Source organism: Triticum dicoccoides, chromosome 6A (genome assembly GCF_002162155.2).
Source record: "Triticum dicoccoides isolate Atlit2015 ecotype Zavitan chromosome 6A, WEW_v2.0, whole genome shotgun sequence".
In the NCBI taxonomy this organism is placed as follows: Eukaryota; Viridiplantae; Streptophyta; class Magnoliopsida; order Poales; family Poaceae; genus Triticum; species Triticum dicoccoides.
Genome location: NC_041390.1, coordinates 96,093,397 through 96,111,680, shown reverse-complemented (window position 1 = coordinate 96,111,680; position 18,284 = coordinate 96,093,397).

The window sequence follows — 18,284 nt, the reverse complement described above, 5'->3', positions numbered from 1 at the left end:
CCTTCTAGCTACCCCCGCCTCTCACTCTTCCCCTATATCCCCGAAACCAATAAGACCATCCATTAGTTTAATTCCTGCCTACATGCACCATCGATATATAGTAGTCTTCCTCGGTGTCTCTCTAACAAACACGTTCTCTCGAAGTCGACTCCTCTCATGCATATAGGTCCTAATGCGTTTTTCGAGGCTAACTTTAACCAAACGTTAGAGCAATAATATATGACATGCAACTTACACAAAGCATACCTTCAATTTTGTATGTCAAAGGAGCTTCCAATAATATAATTTGCATAGTATACATCTCATGTGCTATTAATCTTGTCAATAGTCAAAGGCTGTCTTCAAAAACACATTAGGCCCTATATAGATGGAAGGAGGGAGTAGGTCCCATGCAAAAAATGAGAATAAAATTCAAACATCTGGGCATCGTGGCTCGGTCGATAACATTGAGAAACTTGGTTTTAAAATCATGAAACTTGGCATGGTGTCATGTCATGGTAGTCCCATGCCATGGTAAAAATAATTGGCCAAATAGGAAAAAAATTTGGTATAAGCTTCATGCAAATCGGAGCTTCTCTCAAGAAGGCTCGTGGTTCTGGGAGGGAACGTGTCACCTTTGTGTGCATAATTCAAATTTGAAATACAAGAACATGTTCCAGTGCACCAAAGTTGGTTGAAAAATCACATGTGTGTCCTCGGGTAAATTTCTAGGTTCCATGCAAGAAATGGGAATGAAATTCAAAATTATGGGTGTCGTGGCTGGGTTGGAAACATTGAGAAACTTAGTTTTTTAATTCCTGTAAATCCAAAACACGCATGAAAATAATGAAACTTGGCTTGGTGTCATGACATGGCACCAACATGCTGTGGTAAATTTGCAGTCCGATTTGCAAAGGCGCACACATTAACAATCAACTAAGTCATTTTGGAAGAAGTGCTGTCACGTTACAATCAGAAACACAAGTATTATTGAAACTGTGGGCGTTCTACTTACTAGTACCATTTACGTGCCGCCACGCGTCCCCTTTTTTATTAGCGAGGAGGCGACGTGTAGGGTAGCTATTTGAGTACGAGAGGCGTGCGATCAGACCCCTGCGCATGCTTATCGGGAGGAGAGCCCTTTGACCTCCATCTGCCGTCCACCTCTCTCCCAAGGTCTCCATTAATGGCGCCCGAGCCTTTGTTTAATGGCGTGGCTATGTCTCACTCGACTGAGATTTAAGAGAGAAAAAAGGAAATCTGAAAGCACGGATCTTGATGTAAGATCTGACGGACCTATATAGCATCTACTGCGACTTATAGCAAGACTGATGAATATATAAGGACGATTAAAAAAATTTGATCAAAGAAGGGCTTGCCCCTTCCGATTTTCATTACTGAAAACAACCACAATTCACAGGAAGTTCAGCACAACTCCAGCCTAACACGAAGGACTAAAACCTACCAGATTGAAATCGCAACATCCCAAGAGGCCAAAAAAGGCCAAACCTCTGCGCTAGAACCCAACATTTCACAACCGACGACACAATCCACATCCTAAACCGATTATTACATCAAAAGAAACCAGGAAACTAGTCTCCACGGCGAGCGGCAATGAGCTCTTTCGTGTCCTCAAGACGCTGCTTGAGAACATCCACGGATTCCTCCACCAGCCTTTAGCGCTCGTTGCGGAGCATGTCATTCTCGTCCATAAGTTTCTTCAACAAGGCACTAGTCTCCTCCTGCAGGTCTGCACTTCAGATGATCTTCTCCCTTGGCAGGTCGCGCTCGGCCCAGAGCCTCTCATTGCCCTCCCTTAGTTGCCAGATGACGTCGGTAGCCTGTTCAAACGAGGCTATCATGTCGTCCTGCAACCTCGCCGAGCCAGAGATCCGATCCATCTGGCTATGGATGATCGCATGCATGCGCCTGTCACAGTCGTCGCATGCCCGGGAGAAATTTTCCCAGGCCGCCGTGGCGCGGCGGGACATCTCTACTGCATTCATGGCGCGGCGGGACATCTCTGCTGCTTCCGCGGCGCGGCCGGACCAGTCTGCTGCATCGACGGCATGGTGAGACCTCCGTGCTGCTTTAGCGGCACGGTGGGACCTCTGTGCTGCTACTTCCGCGTGGTGGGACATGTCAGCAGCTCTCATAGCGAGGCGGGACATCTCTCGTGCTTCCGCTTCCATGCTCGCCTCTCCCTGGTGGCAATCTCTCGACCTAGAACTCATGCTGGCCATGGCAGACGCAAGGGAAGTATGCTGAATGACTTGTTTGTTTTTGTGGATGAGGAGTTGAGGAGGAATGTGTAGTCATCTTGGCATACTAGTATTTATAACCGAGTACTAATACGCTCCTAAGTGGGAAATCGTTTAGGTTGTGATCGGTGTGAACAGGTTTGCAATTCAATATAGCGTGGAGTAATTTGGAATGTGACGAGACGCAAGCTCAAAATTTATTGACGGTTCTAGTTTCTAAGTGCGTCACTATTCCTGGATGGAGTACTTCTTTTTCTACTCCCTCCTTTCCGGTTTTATAGGGCTTATCTCAAAATTTTAGTTTTTCCATTTTATAATGCTCAATTCGGTTGTCCCCAACACATGTTCAGATTCCAAGGTGCATTAAATCATTGCATGCAAGTATTAAGAGAAAATTGACCAATGCATGTACTTTATGCATGCATGCATTGCAATTAATGCATTAAACCTATCTCTCGGGACTTCTCGTAGCACCATCGTGCCACCCACAAAAACTTGTACTCTGAGTTTAGTAGTATGTTATACATGAAGAGAAGAGGTGCACGCACGCACTCGTCCTCTCACACACGCATCTATTTTTTCTCGAAAAGGAGGATGATGACCCCGGCCTCTGCATCTGGGAGTCACACACGCAAATTATTGAAATATATCGAGTGCAGTGCTTTGATGTGTCGCGTCAACTCGTACATCAACGAGAAGTTTGATTATCCTCTCCCTCGCGGACTTAACTGCACATGCCTTTGGCTGTATGACAGGTTGGCCACACACCTGTAGGGCCCACCTGTCATACACGCAAAGGCAGGAGCGTCCCTCCCTCGCCCATGAGCGTGCTGACTGGCAAGACTAGGAGAAGCTTTTGCTACACGCTCTCCCTCCCGTACGCGGTGGACATGCAGCAGTTCAATCGGTGTCAGATCACCAGAAGCGTACTGTAGTACTCCTCCAGTGCAGTAGTATTCCATCATTGTTCGACTTCCTGAAGAGGCGAAGAGCCAAGCGCAGCCCGGACGCTCGTGTGGCAGTTTCATGTGTATAGTAGTCTAGGATAGTGTGTACCGTGCCTATACGCTTAAAATCGTTGGGGTCGGCTCCATGCTATGTGGCCGTCTCGAAGTTTTAAAAAAAATTTAAAATAGTCTTCTGGCCCTACCCGAAAACTGCCGCGCGTACTGCCTAGGAAAAGCCCCACCCTCAACTTTTAACTACGCGAAAACAGTTCGAGCTTGTTCGTTCTATATAAATACAGTACTTACTGTATGTTTATTCACCCGTGGGGTTGTTCAATGAATGGAGGGGCGGGGAGCGCAAGTGAAAAATAATGTAGTACTACTAGTAGTAAGTAGGAGTCGTACAGTAGTCACCTTAAATAGAGAGTTTCTTTTCTTTAATGCCACGTACACAAATTCAAACGCTTGTTGTGGAGAGAAAAAAGATAATCACTCCACTATATATGGACGCAGGGGCCTGAGCGCTTGCTTTACTAGGGTTGCTCTCTTCATTCTCTCATCCTCTCCAGATATAAACAAGATAGCGGTAGCGACATTTTCTCTCTGCTCACCGCTGGTCACAGATCCGGTCGGATCCCTTTGGCCGGTATGTGTAGAGGACTAAAAGGTGCATCGTTCACGCGGTCATCACCGCCGAGGGAGGAAACCCACAGCTGCCGGAGGGGCCCGATCCTCTGCCCGCGCCATTCTCTCCGACACATGGCCAGCTTGGGAGGTCCTCCGACACTTCTTCCTCCCTGCCGTATTGTCCGCGGATCCGACCTACCGCCGCTGACATCCCGGCGACCCTCAGGTATAAGTTCTTCGAAAGCGGCCTTGCTCTACTGCCCCAGCTCCCCACGTGTCTCCATGTGCATCTTTTTCTACTCCCATAGGCTCTTCCAAAGCCAACTAAATTTTTAGTATTATTAGAGGTAAAGCTACTTTATGCATTCGAATCTAGGGCTTTGTTCAAACAACAAAGAAAGGGGGAAAGTTCTAGCATGAATCTAGGACTTGATTCAAAGAGGAAATAATATGGTGAAAGTAGTAGAGACCGGATACCCAACCGGTCTCTTGGTTGAAAAGGGAAATAATGGGAAAACGCAGTACAAACTGGATAAGAAACAGATCTATCATTGGTTAAAAAAGGATAGAAAGTGGCGGCTGGTGGACAAGTCAACAAAGTATGTCTAGGATTAGATTTGCTGCCATCACATAGTAAAAGGTCTCCAGGATTAGATTTGCTGCCCTCACATAGTAAAAGGTCTTAGGATTATATTTGCTGCCCTCACATAGTAAAAGGTCTCTAGGATTAGATTTGCTGCCCTCACATAGTAAAAGGTCTCCAGGATTAGATTTGCTGCCCTCACATAGTAAAAGGTCTCCAGGATTAGATTTGCTGCCCTCACATAGTAAAAGGTCTTCAAGATTAGATTTGCTGCCCTCACATAGTACAATGGCACTCCTGCTGTTTTCCCCAGTATGATAAGTAAGTTGCTCCTTTACGCTGCTGAGTGTCCTGGTGTCCCCACGGTCCCATGCCCTTAAACCAACTCTTTAGCTACTGTTGATTTACTGTGTCTGGTAAACAAGCAATGCCACCATTAAAGTAATCCCATATTTGAGGAATCTCATTGTTGATCGTAATGCTTCTGGTAACATGAAGCATCGCTGACGTTTTAAAATTTCTATTGTCCTTGCATGATTGCCATGAACATAATTAAGATGCTTATTTTCATTTTGTATATGTTTCATATATTCTTATTGACCAGCAACTGTTTACTTTCTATCTTTTTGTGCAGATAGGGATATCCATTTCACCTTGTTGCTATTGTGACCTTTTGGTGAACTACAGAAAACACTTTTTTGGAATGAGTGTCTTGTGGAGTTCAACTAAAATGTCACGTGGGCATCATCTCTCAATTTTGGTGGAAGTGCACAAAATGGTGATTGGAGTTTCCAAAATCTCCGTCAAGTTCTGCTGGTAATCTCGTGCAACATTTTATTAGCCTTTGCAAGATGGAGCCGTCACTGTCATCACAATGGCACTTTATTTTAGTGGAACTGTACAAAAGGATAAGAAAATTATAGTTGCACCTTACGTGAGCCGGACAACCAACCTTAATGTTCCTCAATTTTAGTGCAACTACTAAATAAGAACCTGCCAGCTCACAAGAGCAAGTACTTCTTGCTAGCTGAATGATGCAATCTTTGCTTCATTTCAGGTGAACTGCAGAAAAATGCGCATGAATTGAATCATGGAACTTCAAGCAGACCTCATCCAAGTAGAGCTGGAGGTTGAGTTCAAGGAGGCCGCTATTAAAGAGAAATCATGCTCTCCTGTCTCCTTGTTTGTGTTGTTCAAACATGTTGTGCAACTAGGAATACTCAACTACAGATGTTGTGACGGTCAAGAGCATTCGCCAAGTTCTTCAATTGTATGACATGGCTAGCCAAGATGGATTTAATCCCGATATTCACTTTATCAAAAGGCTCTAATGGGTTGGTTCTGAATCTTGCAAGCTGGGAATCAGTGAGATGTGTAGGCATCTTTGTTGTACTTATTATTTGGATCTTATTTGTTGGTTTTGAATCTTGCAAGCTAGGAATCAATGAGATGTGTAGGCATCTTTGTTGTACTTATTATTTGGATCTTATTTGTAGGTTCCGAATCTTGCAAGATGGGAAACACGGCATGATGATGCAGAGGACAACAACCATAACAAACAGTTCAAACTCGGTAGTATTATCTTTGTGAAAGTGCGACAAATGTGATGATCGTGTGCGTCCTGAGAATAATAATTCTAATTGTTGTGCATGTTGATCCTGTGGCACTGATAGAACGAGCGAATGTATTGCTTGTTTTAAGTACAAATTTCTATAAAGCTAATTAAATTTAAGTAAAGTGACCACTAACTCCTGTTATTATAGTACCAATACAGACCCGCTCGTGAACTGACGTGTGGCCGAGGGTGCATCTTCTGCCGGGCGTGCAGTGGACGAGGGAGGCGTAGTAACTATTGTCGCCTGTACACACTCAGCTTACTTTTGAATCCAGTTCCCCAAGAGCTGAAAAACGAACTGCTGCCGCCACCTACACACTCGTTCACTCGAAGAGACTCCAATGGCGATCCGAGGGGTGAGCCTGCTGGATATGGATTTCAGCAAGGAGTTCCCCTTTGAGTTCGCCGTTCAGTCCTATGGCTGCACCAAGTTGAATGTGATGTAGACCAACGATAAGGACTCGGTGAAGCTCTGCCTCACCTCAGTCCTATGGCTGCACCAGGTTCTGGAGCATTCGCCCATTTCATCGGCAGCGCCGACTACACCTTTGCTATGGTGGAGAGAAGGAAGAACGCGATGATTCGGCCATCTGGTGCAACAAGCTTGTCGACATCCAAAAGCAATACAAGATCATCAGCAACCGGCAGGAGAAGGACTCCGTGGTTGACCTCGCTGAGACCATCATCGACCCCTGATACGCCAACATGAAAGAAGACTGTCTGAACACGCGGGAGGTACCTCTGAATCTAGCCTACATAACCTACGCGGCCAAGGGAGCATACGCATGCTACGCCATGTACATGCAGATCTTGGACATGAGGGCCTGTCTGCTTCCCGTAACCGACGAGTAGACGGACAGCCGCAGCGTCATGATCAAGCGTGCCAGGAAGGTCTAGATGTTGTACTTTATCTATTTATAAGCACCTTTATCATGTGAGTGTTTCATGCATTAGCCTATGTGTCGTAATTATTTGTTTTGTCCGAAATATTTCTTTTAAGAACCCATTAACCTGATTGCTTTTTAGTGGCAATTTGCTTATGTATGTAAACTAGTTCACTTGTTCGTAAAAAAACTAGTTCACTCGGCTGCCGTGCTTTGAATCTCCTTCTTCCCAACATATTCCCCTCCTCAGGTAGACCCAGTAGGTCTCTGAATTTTCTCCAACTTTCTTTTTCGATGTAAACTGAGTTTTCTCCCAGTACTTTCCCCTAGAACCAACTCAACTGTCCCATGTCTATCCTAAAAAATAATAATACCCCACGTACTATTAACTCATCAAATTAAAATGATATTTTATTTCGTAAGTTGAAAGTTCTTACAAAATAATAATAATAATTGTTTATATATAACTTGGCTAGTTAACTCCTAGTGATTGCGTACATAAGCTTGCAAAGATTTTACTGACGTGCAATCATGTGTTTATGTTTTTAAAACATTTCTCCGTCTAGCCCAACATGATATTTTCACCCAGCCCAGCAAGTCCGGGCTTTCGAGAAAAATGCAAATGGGATTTAAATTGGCTGCATAGATGCTACAACATTGTTTCACCCAGCCCACCAAATGGACTAAAAAAACAAATGGACTGACAGCTGGGTCCACGGCCACAGCCTAGTTTTTTTTGATATTTTCCAAGTAAGTCGCTTTGTCAGGCCTGTTGGGCTGTAAATCTTTCAAGACAAGGAGAGCTTTCATTCGGCTGGCCGAGAAAATGGCCCATCAGTAATGAGAAATGGGTTGTACATTTTTAAAACACATCAAACTAGCAATTAGTTTCAAATGTCATTTTGAGATTTTAAATTACATTAATTTTTATGCGTGGAGAATTTGTTGGATTTTATATTGATATACATTTATTTTTAAAATCATTTTGAATGTGAGTCAAAATTTCGGGATTAAAAATAGTTCGGACCGCACTAAAAATATGCAAAATTTCGTATAATTTTTTAATCGTGGCCACAATATGGGCTGTAATGCTAACAAAAAGAATATGGGCTCCAAAAAAACCTTAAGAATTAGCAAATGGTTTGTATGCTGTTTTCCACAGATTTGAGGCTTTCCTAAAGAAAAGGTTGACGCACAAGCAGTGACTGTTGGATGGCCATCCAACGGCCGTCGTGCTTCTTCAATCTCTGCTCTTCCTGCTCCAGCCGCACAAACAGGCGCCGGCGGGACTGCCTGCTCCCTCCTCCCCGCGGCCGGCTCTGCTGCCGCGCAGGCCTCACCGCCCCACCGTACTCCCATCGCTGGCCTAGCCATCCCTCTACTCACCCACACCTGCTATTATTCTTCAGCGACGGCAGACAAACCAGTAAACCCTCGTACAGTCGTACTCCCCTCCGCGTGGGAAACAACTGCCGAGTCTTCCCTGCCTCCCTGTCGTTCCCTTCCTAGGCCTCGCCGTCGTCCATCGCCCTGGTGCTCTCAGCGCGGCCTAGTCAACATGGTCAACAACCGACATGCATCTGAAGTGGACTTTACGCGGAGAGGCCGACAGCTGGGTCCACGGCCGCACGCAAGGAAATGCCTCCTTATTATGTGCAAAATAATGATTCCTCCACCTGACATCAGGGACCCACCAAAAGGGCCTCTTTATTTCGCGAAAAAAACGTTACCGCCGCTAACAGCTCGGACCCACCAGCTATATCTTCGCACGCAAGGAAGTGCCTCCTTATTACGCACAAAAAATGAATACTCCCCTGTTAGCTGGGACCTAGTATAGTGGCAGGCTGACTTGTGGGCCTACTAAGTTGACGGGGATGGAGGGCTTTGTCAACTTAGTCAATATGCACGATTCTAGCTCCAGTGACCGTATGATGTCCATCCAACGGTCGTAGTGCTTCTTCAACCTTTCGTCTTCTTGCTCCAGCCGCCCAAACCAGCGCCGGTCGTGCCTCGTGCTCCTACCTCCCATGGCCGGCTACGATGCGGCGAAGGCCTCACCGCCCCCTACTACTCCCACCGCTAGCCAGCCATCCCTCTACTCACCCACACCCCCTATTATTCTGCGGCGATGGCAGCCTCACACCACAACGAACTAGTGAACCCTGGTACTCCTCTACGCGTGGGCATTCACTACCGCGTCTTCCCCGGCTCCGCGTCGTCCCCTTCCTAGGCCTAGCCGTCCTCCACTGCCCTGGTGCTCTCGGTGCGGTGTGGTCAACGTGGTCAAGGAATGGCTTCCATCGGACGTGGACTGTACGTGGAGAGGCTGACAGCTGGGTCCACGGCAATAGCAACCAAGTGCCTCCTTATTATGTGCAAAATAATTATTCCTCCACCTAACAGCGGGACCCACCGGACAGGCCACCGTATTTCGCGAAAAAAAATGTTTCCCCCTTACTGCTGGGACCCACCAGCTACATCTTCGCATGCAAGGAAGTGCGTCCGGGCAAAAAAAAACGATTCGCCCCCTGACTGCTGGGACCCACTAGCTACATCTTCGCAGGCAAGGAAGTGCCTGACAGTTAGGACCCACCTGTTCGAAGCGTATGTAGCGTTGTCATTCTAGTCGCGAACGTGTATGTACATACTAGTCGATGTAGAGGCGCGCACATGTCGTAGTAGAGGCGCGCACATGTCGTAGTAGAGGCGCGCACGTAGCATTTACACGTACGTATAGCGGACAGGGTGCAAGAAAGAAAATACGACCACGTATGTGTACATATGGGCAGGGTCTCGAACGCCTACTCGCGCATACGTACGGCCAGGGCTCGTGTACATGGCTGGGTCGGAACGGAGAAACAACATCGTCGCTGTGTTCATGGGGAGGCAACGGAATGCATCGTGTTCATGGGGAGGCAACAGAATGCGTCGTGTTCATCGGGAGGGCTTGGACGGAACAGGTGATGGAAAGGAGGCCTGGCGTACCGCAGAACGGAGGAAACGGCCTTGTGTTCGACCGGCCACGTTCAAAACGGGATCCTGTTCATCGGGAGGGGTCTGGCTTACCGCAAAACAGAGGAAACGGACCTCCTACGGTCGAAATGGGGGTCCTATTGATCGGGAGGGGTGTGGTGTACCGCAAAACGGACGAAACTGACTTGTGTTGGAGCGCTACGGTCGAAACGGGGGTCCTGTTCATCGGGAGGGGTGTGGCGTACCGCAAAACGGGACTCCACGGGATACTGTTCATCTCCATCGTCGACCCCCTCCAGCCTCCACGAGCTATTGTTCATCCACCGTCGACCTCCTCCAGCCTCCACCTGCGACTGTTCATCCACGGGCTCCTGTTCATCCAGCCTCCACCATGCGCTACTCCACCGGCTACTGTTCAACCAGCCATCTCCACGGGCTCCTGTTCAACCACCCCTCCACGGGCTACTGTTCATCCTGCCCTCCACCGTCTACTGTTCATCCTGCCCTCAACGGGGTGGTCCTGTTCATCCAGCCCTCCACGGGGTCCAGTTCATCCAGCCCCAACCGGCTCGATCGATCGGGGTCCTGTTCATACAGAGTCAACAACACGGGGTCCTGTTCTCCACCCCCACTGGGAACTGTTCATCCAAACCCCCCGCAACACTCACTGTTCATCCAGAGGCAGCATCGATCGGCTTCAGTTAGCAGTAGTAGCGAAGGAATCGCTCGATCGGGTTCAGTTAACAGCCATCGATCGATCTCTCGGGTCCAATAACGCGTAGCCTGCAGTGCAATCGCTCGGGTTCAGTTAGAGCCCAACGCCTCGCTTGGGTTCAGTTAGAGCCAACGCCTCGCACACACGCGCGCACATGTATGAGTGAAACGCGCATCGCTCGGCCCCCGACCTCCCACCATAACTGGGAACTCCCCAAAATTTTCCTCGCCCTCGCTTCTACCATGGTTTTTTCTGTCATGGACGGCCCAAAGAATGCCATGCAGCTGCGTCTCCGGCCCGCCCAGGACAAAAGGCCCATTTTCTGTCAGGATTTTTTGTCATAGAAGTAGGAGCCCACCACATCTATGATGATACCGGGTTTTGTCACAATTATCGTCATAGAAGTGTCATATGTATGACAGAAAAAATTTCGTTCGGTCCAAAATGTCACGGATGTGTCTTTTTTTTGTAGTGATGAAGTCATCATCGACAAAACCCAAGGTTAGTTCATCCCTCTTAGGGGGGATATCACATCTAGGGGGAGATTTACTCTAGTCAATTGAGCTAAAGAAACTCTAAAGGTGTGAGCACAACAATGCTTTATGTAAAAGTGGCAACCCCACTTGTGCTTAAACGATGAGTATGACCTACAATCAAATGTTCTCATTTGAGTCCTCAGTCAATATACTCATATATATATGATCTAGTCATCGCCAATTGCTTGATAGATGCTAGAGTGTTTGTGCATGCTTTGTCACATATTTCATTTGCCATTTTATTGTGTGACATTGTTTATTGCATATTTTACTCATTCGAGGACATCCACTTGTTGTTTTGATTGTTTGGTGTTTTCTATTTTGCCAAGTGGATGGAAAAGAATTCCTAAGAACCTCCTCTAGCTATCTATGCTTTTCTTGTCTCAAACTCTATTGTTGCTACATCACAAAGTTTGATCAAGTCAGATTCGAACCACTCTATGTGAGGAGCACTCGGAGTCCCCGATTTTCATAGACTTAAACTTCCAAAACCTATTTGTGCATTTCGGTATGACCGAGTCATCCACTTCGGTCACACCGAGTTCACTAAGTTGATCTAGGTTTTCTATCTCAGTGCAACCGATTTGAACTTTTCGGTCACACCGAGTTGCAGTAACTGCTTGTGATTCTGCTTCTCGGTGCCACTGAGTTGTTCCACTCGGTCACACCAACAGGGTCGGGATATATAAACCCATGGGTGAGATTTTGGAAATTTCTTCAAACTCCTCAGCCGTGCGTGTGTCCTGTTCTGCTTCCTTAGGTCTCCGGATCGTCACCTCGCCGCCAGGAACCTCCCGCCGCTGGTTTCCGTTGCCGTCAACGGAATTCTACTCCGCCGTTGGCGCCATAGTGAACTCCTGCTGAACTAGGGTATGGGTTCGACTCTTTGTGCTATTTCCTTACTCCGATTCATAGCACATTGCTTTACCATGATCTTTACCACGTATGAAAACAATGTATCCACAGAAAACATCCTTTAGGTTAGGTTTGATTTGAAAATTTAGGGTTAGGTTTCCGGCGAACTCATCTCGGAATGACCGAGTTGTAGAAATCGGTCTGCCCTAAAATTGCAAATCAGCATTACCGAGTTCGATTCTCTGTGAAACCCTAGCAGTCTCGGTGCCACCGAACTATGACTCGTTCTAACCGAGTTCACTAGTTTAGGTTCCAAAATTGCATCGGTATCACCAAGTTTAACAAATCGGTAGCTCCGATATGCTTTCTGTGGAGAACTAAAACTAAGTTTTTGAGTCATCTATTTTGTAAAAACTCTGCACTTTGTGATGCTCATCCATTCTACCTCATCTATATCTATTCACAGGGTTTGCTGTCAGTTTGCTTGCCAGAATGTCAGACCAGAGTGATAGTCAGAACAGGTCAGAAGAGCAAGTGCAATTGACTGAGGGCACTAGTCCCTCAAGTACCTCAGATGATGGCAGCAGGAGCACTCCCAGTAATTTTCCAAAGGTAGCCACCAGGTCAAGGAAGAAGAAAACCTAAGATTCTGAAGATGAGGACTATGTGGCCACTGAGGAGGAAGTCAGCTTCAAGAAGAAGGTGCTAAAGAAAGAGTATGGCACATCTGCAACAACCAAGCCAGGGTTACATAAGAAGGCACAAGCAAAAAATGATTCCTATGTCTAAGGCCAGAGCCTCCACTCAAGAAACTATGGAGTTCACTCTTGAACCAAAAGAGGCTAGAGATGGCAAGAAGAGGAAGGAGAGGGTCAAGAATACCTCTGCCAGAGTTCTTGGTAGATCCTTCATCATGAGAGAGCCATAAGAAGATGAAGAGGAAGAGGATGCTGCTCTAGCTCCCAAGTCTCAAAAACTCATGGGAGATGCTATCAAGTCAGGGGTTGCCATATCAAATCCCAAAATTGCTCCCAAAGGAACAACTCAAGCTCAGAAGCCTTCTAAGCCCAAGAGAAGCACCAGAAACATCCCAACAGAAGAGAAGAACAAGGCCCCGATGCTTAAAGTTGAAGAAGAGGATGATGAAGCCTTAGTGCTAAGAAAACTGGAAAGATTCCAGACCACAATGATGCTCATCCAGTAGCTGAGGACATGAATATGAGGAAGGATGCAAGACTGAGATTGTGGAGACTGTCTGATCCTTATGTTGTGAGGAGGATTACTGTTGTTGACTATAGGTTCCACACCATGGAACAACGGGATTTCTATGAGACTATTCTGCTTGACAAGAAGCCAATTGTCTGCGATATGAAATGGGTCGGTTGGGAATACATTGATGAGAATGAATACTTTCCCAGGTGTACACGAAAGCTTCAGAGCTTGTGGAGTTGATGAGTTTGTTGGTCAAAAGTTGACCAAATGGAATGATGAGATACTTATGCAATTTTACTCCACTACTCATTTCTATCCAGATGGAAGGATAGTATGGATGTCTGAAGGTATGAGATACCAATCAACTGTTGAAGAATGGGCTAAGTTGATCAATGCCCCAAAGGAACAAGAAGAAAGACCACAACTCTATGGCAAACATGTACAAAGAGATCCCTGATAAAGCTTTGGAGACACACAAGCTTGGATCTATGCACTATCTGTTATTGGGTCTGCCTACTATCAACACCATCTTAAGGCATACTTTGCTACCCAAGTCTGGAGATCACGAGATGATTAGAGGTTATTCCATCAACTTGCTGCAAATCTTTGACGTACCTCAAAAAATTCAAGGTCATGAGTCTGATTGTAGAGACAATCAAGAGGATAGTAGCAGATTAGAAAAGATCTTGTGGGTATGCTCCACACATGCAGGAGCTCATCAACTCAAAGATGGGCACATGCACCTACCTGTTGGACAAGGAGCACTTACCTTTGCACCCAGAACTTGAAGATAACACAGTTGTGATGAATGAGAATGAACCTTCATCAGCACAAGCGCAAGACAAGAGAGATAACGCTAAGGCAGAGAAAGCTGCAAGGATGCCAACTGCTGAGGAAGAATCTCAGGTGTTCCTGAAAACCAAACAAGATCAATTGGGTTAATTGATTCAAGCTACACTGAGGATTGAGAAGGGCTTGGCCACCCTGACTAAAAATCAAGAGAGTTTGGAGAGGATTGTTGAGGAAAAATTCTAGATCTTGACCTCAAGGTGACTGAGATACAGACTGCAGTTGAGCAGCTCCAGGAGGAAGCTGAGGAGAAGAGAGGGAAGGCAACTACGGATGCTTTTCAGCGAGTGCCATGATGTCAGAGGTCTGCTGAAGTGCCAATACCATATTCTAGAGCTACATCGTCAGCACCAGAAGCTACAGCTTCAGTGCCACCTCCAGCACACACTCCACCAGCTCCAACTACATCAACAGATGCCTTCGTCCTTGGAGTTCTCTCTACACCACCTCCCGAAGACCAAGCCTGAGAGATGCATAGCACTATGCATTTTTGAACTTTTTGGCAACTTATAGCCAAAGGGGGAGAAATGTATAGATCATAGGCTTCGAGAGAGAGACTATTTTTGCTTCTTTGTCTCTCTTGCTTTTGGTTGAACTTTATTGTGTGCTTGGTCGATACTCTATGTCTGTGTGAGATACTTGTTTGATCATGTGCTACTTTAATGCTTGCATGGATGATATTATCTCTTATATCCCATATATGATCATTCACTTTGCTTGGTCATGAGTGCATGCTTTTAATTTCCATCATTCTGAGCGCTCCACCAAGATGTATGTGACATGGAAGAGCGACCCATGATCCTAATCGATTATGCATTTGCATTCAAAAGCAAATCTTAAATAGTGCACAAATTTATGAGGAGCTCTTGCTTATCACATACTTCTAAAAGTGACGATGTATTTCAATCTTATGATCATTTGTCGAAGCTTTGATCTATATGTTGTCATCAATTACCAAAAAGGGGGAGATTGAAAGTGCAACTATCCCTGGGTGGTTTTGGTAATTCCTAACAATATATAGCTCATTGAGCTAATGATATCTCAAGATAAATATTTCAGGAAAGCTCAATGATTGGCATGGCATGGATTAGAAATGTGGCCCCCTCAAAATGCTAAGGACAAAAGATTGGCTCAATCTCTAAATCTCAAGACTCTACATTTTACTTTTAGTGATCCAAGATCACATTGAGTCCATAGGAAAAGCCAATACTATTAGAAGGGGATGAGGTGTTGCTTAATGGGTTGCTTGCTCAAAATGCTTAGTGATATGCTCCAAAAACCCTCAACTACTTTCTCATATCCACATATGTCCCAAACCAAAAGTCAAACTTGGCCCCACCAAAATTTTATATCCGGCGCCACCGAGTTCATTTGACATAGCCACTGCCACAAACCCTAGTCACTTCGGTCTTACCGATAGGGATCTTGGTCTCACCGAGATGGGATTGAAAACTCTCTGTTTCCCTTCATAACATTTCTGTCCAACCTAGATGAGCGATCGGTCCCACCGAGTTTACAATGCAAACTCTCTGTTTCCCCTTCGTAACGTTTCGGTCTCACCGAGATGAGCGAATCGGTCCCACTGAGTTCGCCTGACCAACTCTCTGGTTAGCTTATTACCAAAATTGGTCCCACTGAGTTTGTGTAATCGGTCTCACTGAGATTACGTTATGCCCTAACCCTAATGAAATCGGTCACACCGAGTTGACATGTCGGTCCCACTGAAAAGCCTAATGTTCACATTTTCAACTAAATCGGTCTGACCGAGTTTCATTATTCGGTCCCACCGAGTTTGGTGATTTGTGTGTAACTATTAGATTTTGTGTAGAGGCTATATATACCCCTCCACCCACTCTTCATTAAGAGAGAAAGCCATCAGAACATGCCTACACTTCCAACATTCATTTTCCGAGATAGAACCACCTACTCATGTGTTGAAACCAAGGTATTCCATTCCAACCATATGAATCTTGATCTCTAGCCTTCTCCAAGTTGCTTTCCACTCAAATCTTCTTTCCACCAAATCCAAATTAGTGAGAGAGAGTTGAGTGCTGAGGAGACTATCATTTTAAGCACAAGAGCAAGGGTTTCATCATCAACACACCGTCTATTACCTTTTGGAGAGTGGTGTCTCCTAGATTGGTTAGGTGTCACTTGGGAGCCTCAGACAAGATTGTGGAGTTGATCTAAGGAGTTTGTATGGGCAAGGAGATCGCCTACTTCATGAAGATCTACCCTAGTGAGGCAAGTCCTTCAGGGGCGATGCCCATGGTGGGATAGACAAGCTTGCTTCTTCGTGGACCCTTCGTGGGTGGAGCCCTCCGTGTACTCGCGCAACTGTTACCCTTCGTGGGTCGAAGTCTTCGCCAACGTGGATGCACGATAGCACCGCTTATCGGAACCACGCCAAAATTCTTCATGTCTACATTGCGTTTGCTCCCTCCAAACTCCTCCCTTTACCTTCATGTGGAATGTTTTACATTCCGCTGCTATACTCTTAGACTTGCATGTGTAGGTCGATTGCTTGATTAGTGCTAAGTTTCTAAGATCTGCCAAGACATAAAATTGGGAAAAGGCTAGATTTTTATTTGGTCAAGTAGTCTAATCACCCACCCCCTCTAGACATACTTTCGATCCTATAGAGCTGCTGGTGCGGTCGGGAGGGGTCGGGGATGGCTTATATAGCTAGGAAAGGAGGTGCGCGAGCTGGAGATTGCCGTGGATGCGTGGGCATGCGCGCGATCTCGGAGGTAGGCGGCGGGGAGGCACGGGGGAGAGTTCACAGGGACAGAGGGAGCCAAGGGGCACGGGGAGGAAGGCGGCCGACGCGAACTGATTCAAACAGCTACTGTTCGTCCATGGGCCCGCGGCGGCGAGCACCAACGAGCAAGATGACGAAGGGGGAGAGGGGTCCATGGTGAAGGCGATGATGAGGGGAAGCAGCTACACATGGTCACACGCGTGAAGACGACGAGAGGGAGAGGGCCGAAGCTAGGTGACGTCCTAAACGTGGCCACAACGAGTAGAGAACGTGCCCAGGTGTGCCAGCGGCGCGGTCACCACACGAAATGTCACGGGGAGGACTGGAGGGGATGGCAAACCTTGTCTGGGGTATTGTCTCTCTACCCTGGAGGCTGTAGAAAGAGAAAGCTCGAGAGAAGGGGCTCTGTAGCCAAGTGAGTCAACGATGAAAGTTTGTTGCATCAATCTTGATCAGGCCAGTGTGCTCAAGAAAGAACTGATTGGGTCCAAAGATGTTGTCTGGTGTGTTTAACTTAGGAAGGACTATAATCTTGGGGGTTTTGGAGTAGAATGGACCAGAAACCAATATAGTTGTTATGCAACTCGCATTATGGTCCAGAAACTTGATCTAGATGATGCACTCACTTGGACTAGCCACTTGAGCTCAAATTTACCTAGACAGCATGTTTTGCACATATAGAGATGCTGTAAAAATTTCATACCAAATGGGCAAGCCAAAATGGTACTTGCTTCACAAACATCCTCCCTGTCTAGAAATTTGGAATAATTTTGGAGAGAAAATAGCTTGTTTAAATAATCCCAAATTTTGTGGAGAGAAGTTATTTAGGGAGGATCATGATCTGGTAATTTTCCGGAATTAATGAAGGAATATAAAATATATTTGCTTCACAACCTGAAAATATTAACAGAATCAAGGATTTGAAGCTGTGCTCACATAGATGATTGGATGAAGCTGAAAATTGGAAGAGTGTGATAATATGATTACATGAAGTAGTTTGCCAAATTTCAACTCCTTTAGATACTCCTAGCTAGTACTTCCTTCACAATGGCTTTTGTTTGACAGAAACTTTGAAAAATTGCCGAGGAAGATTGCCTAGGAAAATAAAGGTGAATTTTGGCATGAGGCAATAATTTGGATGATATATCATGCCCAAAAAGTTTGGGAGCAATCAACAAATGATAGATGGCACTTTCTTCACAGAAAGCCACTCTGGACAGAAATGAGGAATAAATATTGGGGAATTATTTTTCGACATGGACACAAAAGTTTGGGCACATTTGAGCAATATATGACCCAAAGAAATTATGAGAATTATTTGGAAATTTTGAGAGTGACAGAAATATAGGTTGCTTCACAACCTAGGGCAAACAGGACTATTCCTTTAATAGAAAAAGGAATATTCCTTAGAAATGAATTTTAGGGTTCGGCTAGAATGGAAATGACATGATCTTGGAAAAGTTTTGAAAATGATGAGCCACTTGGGA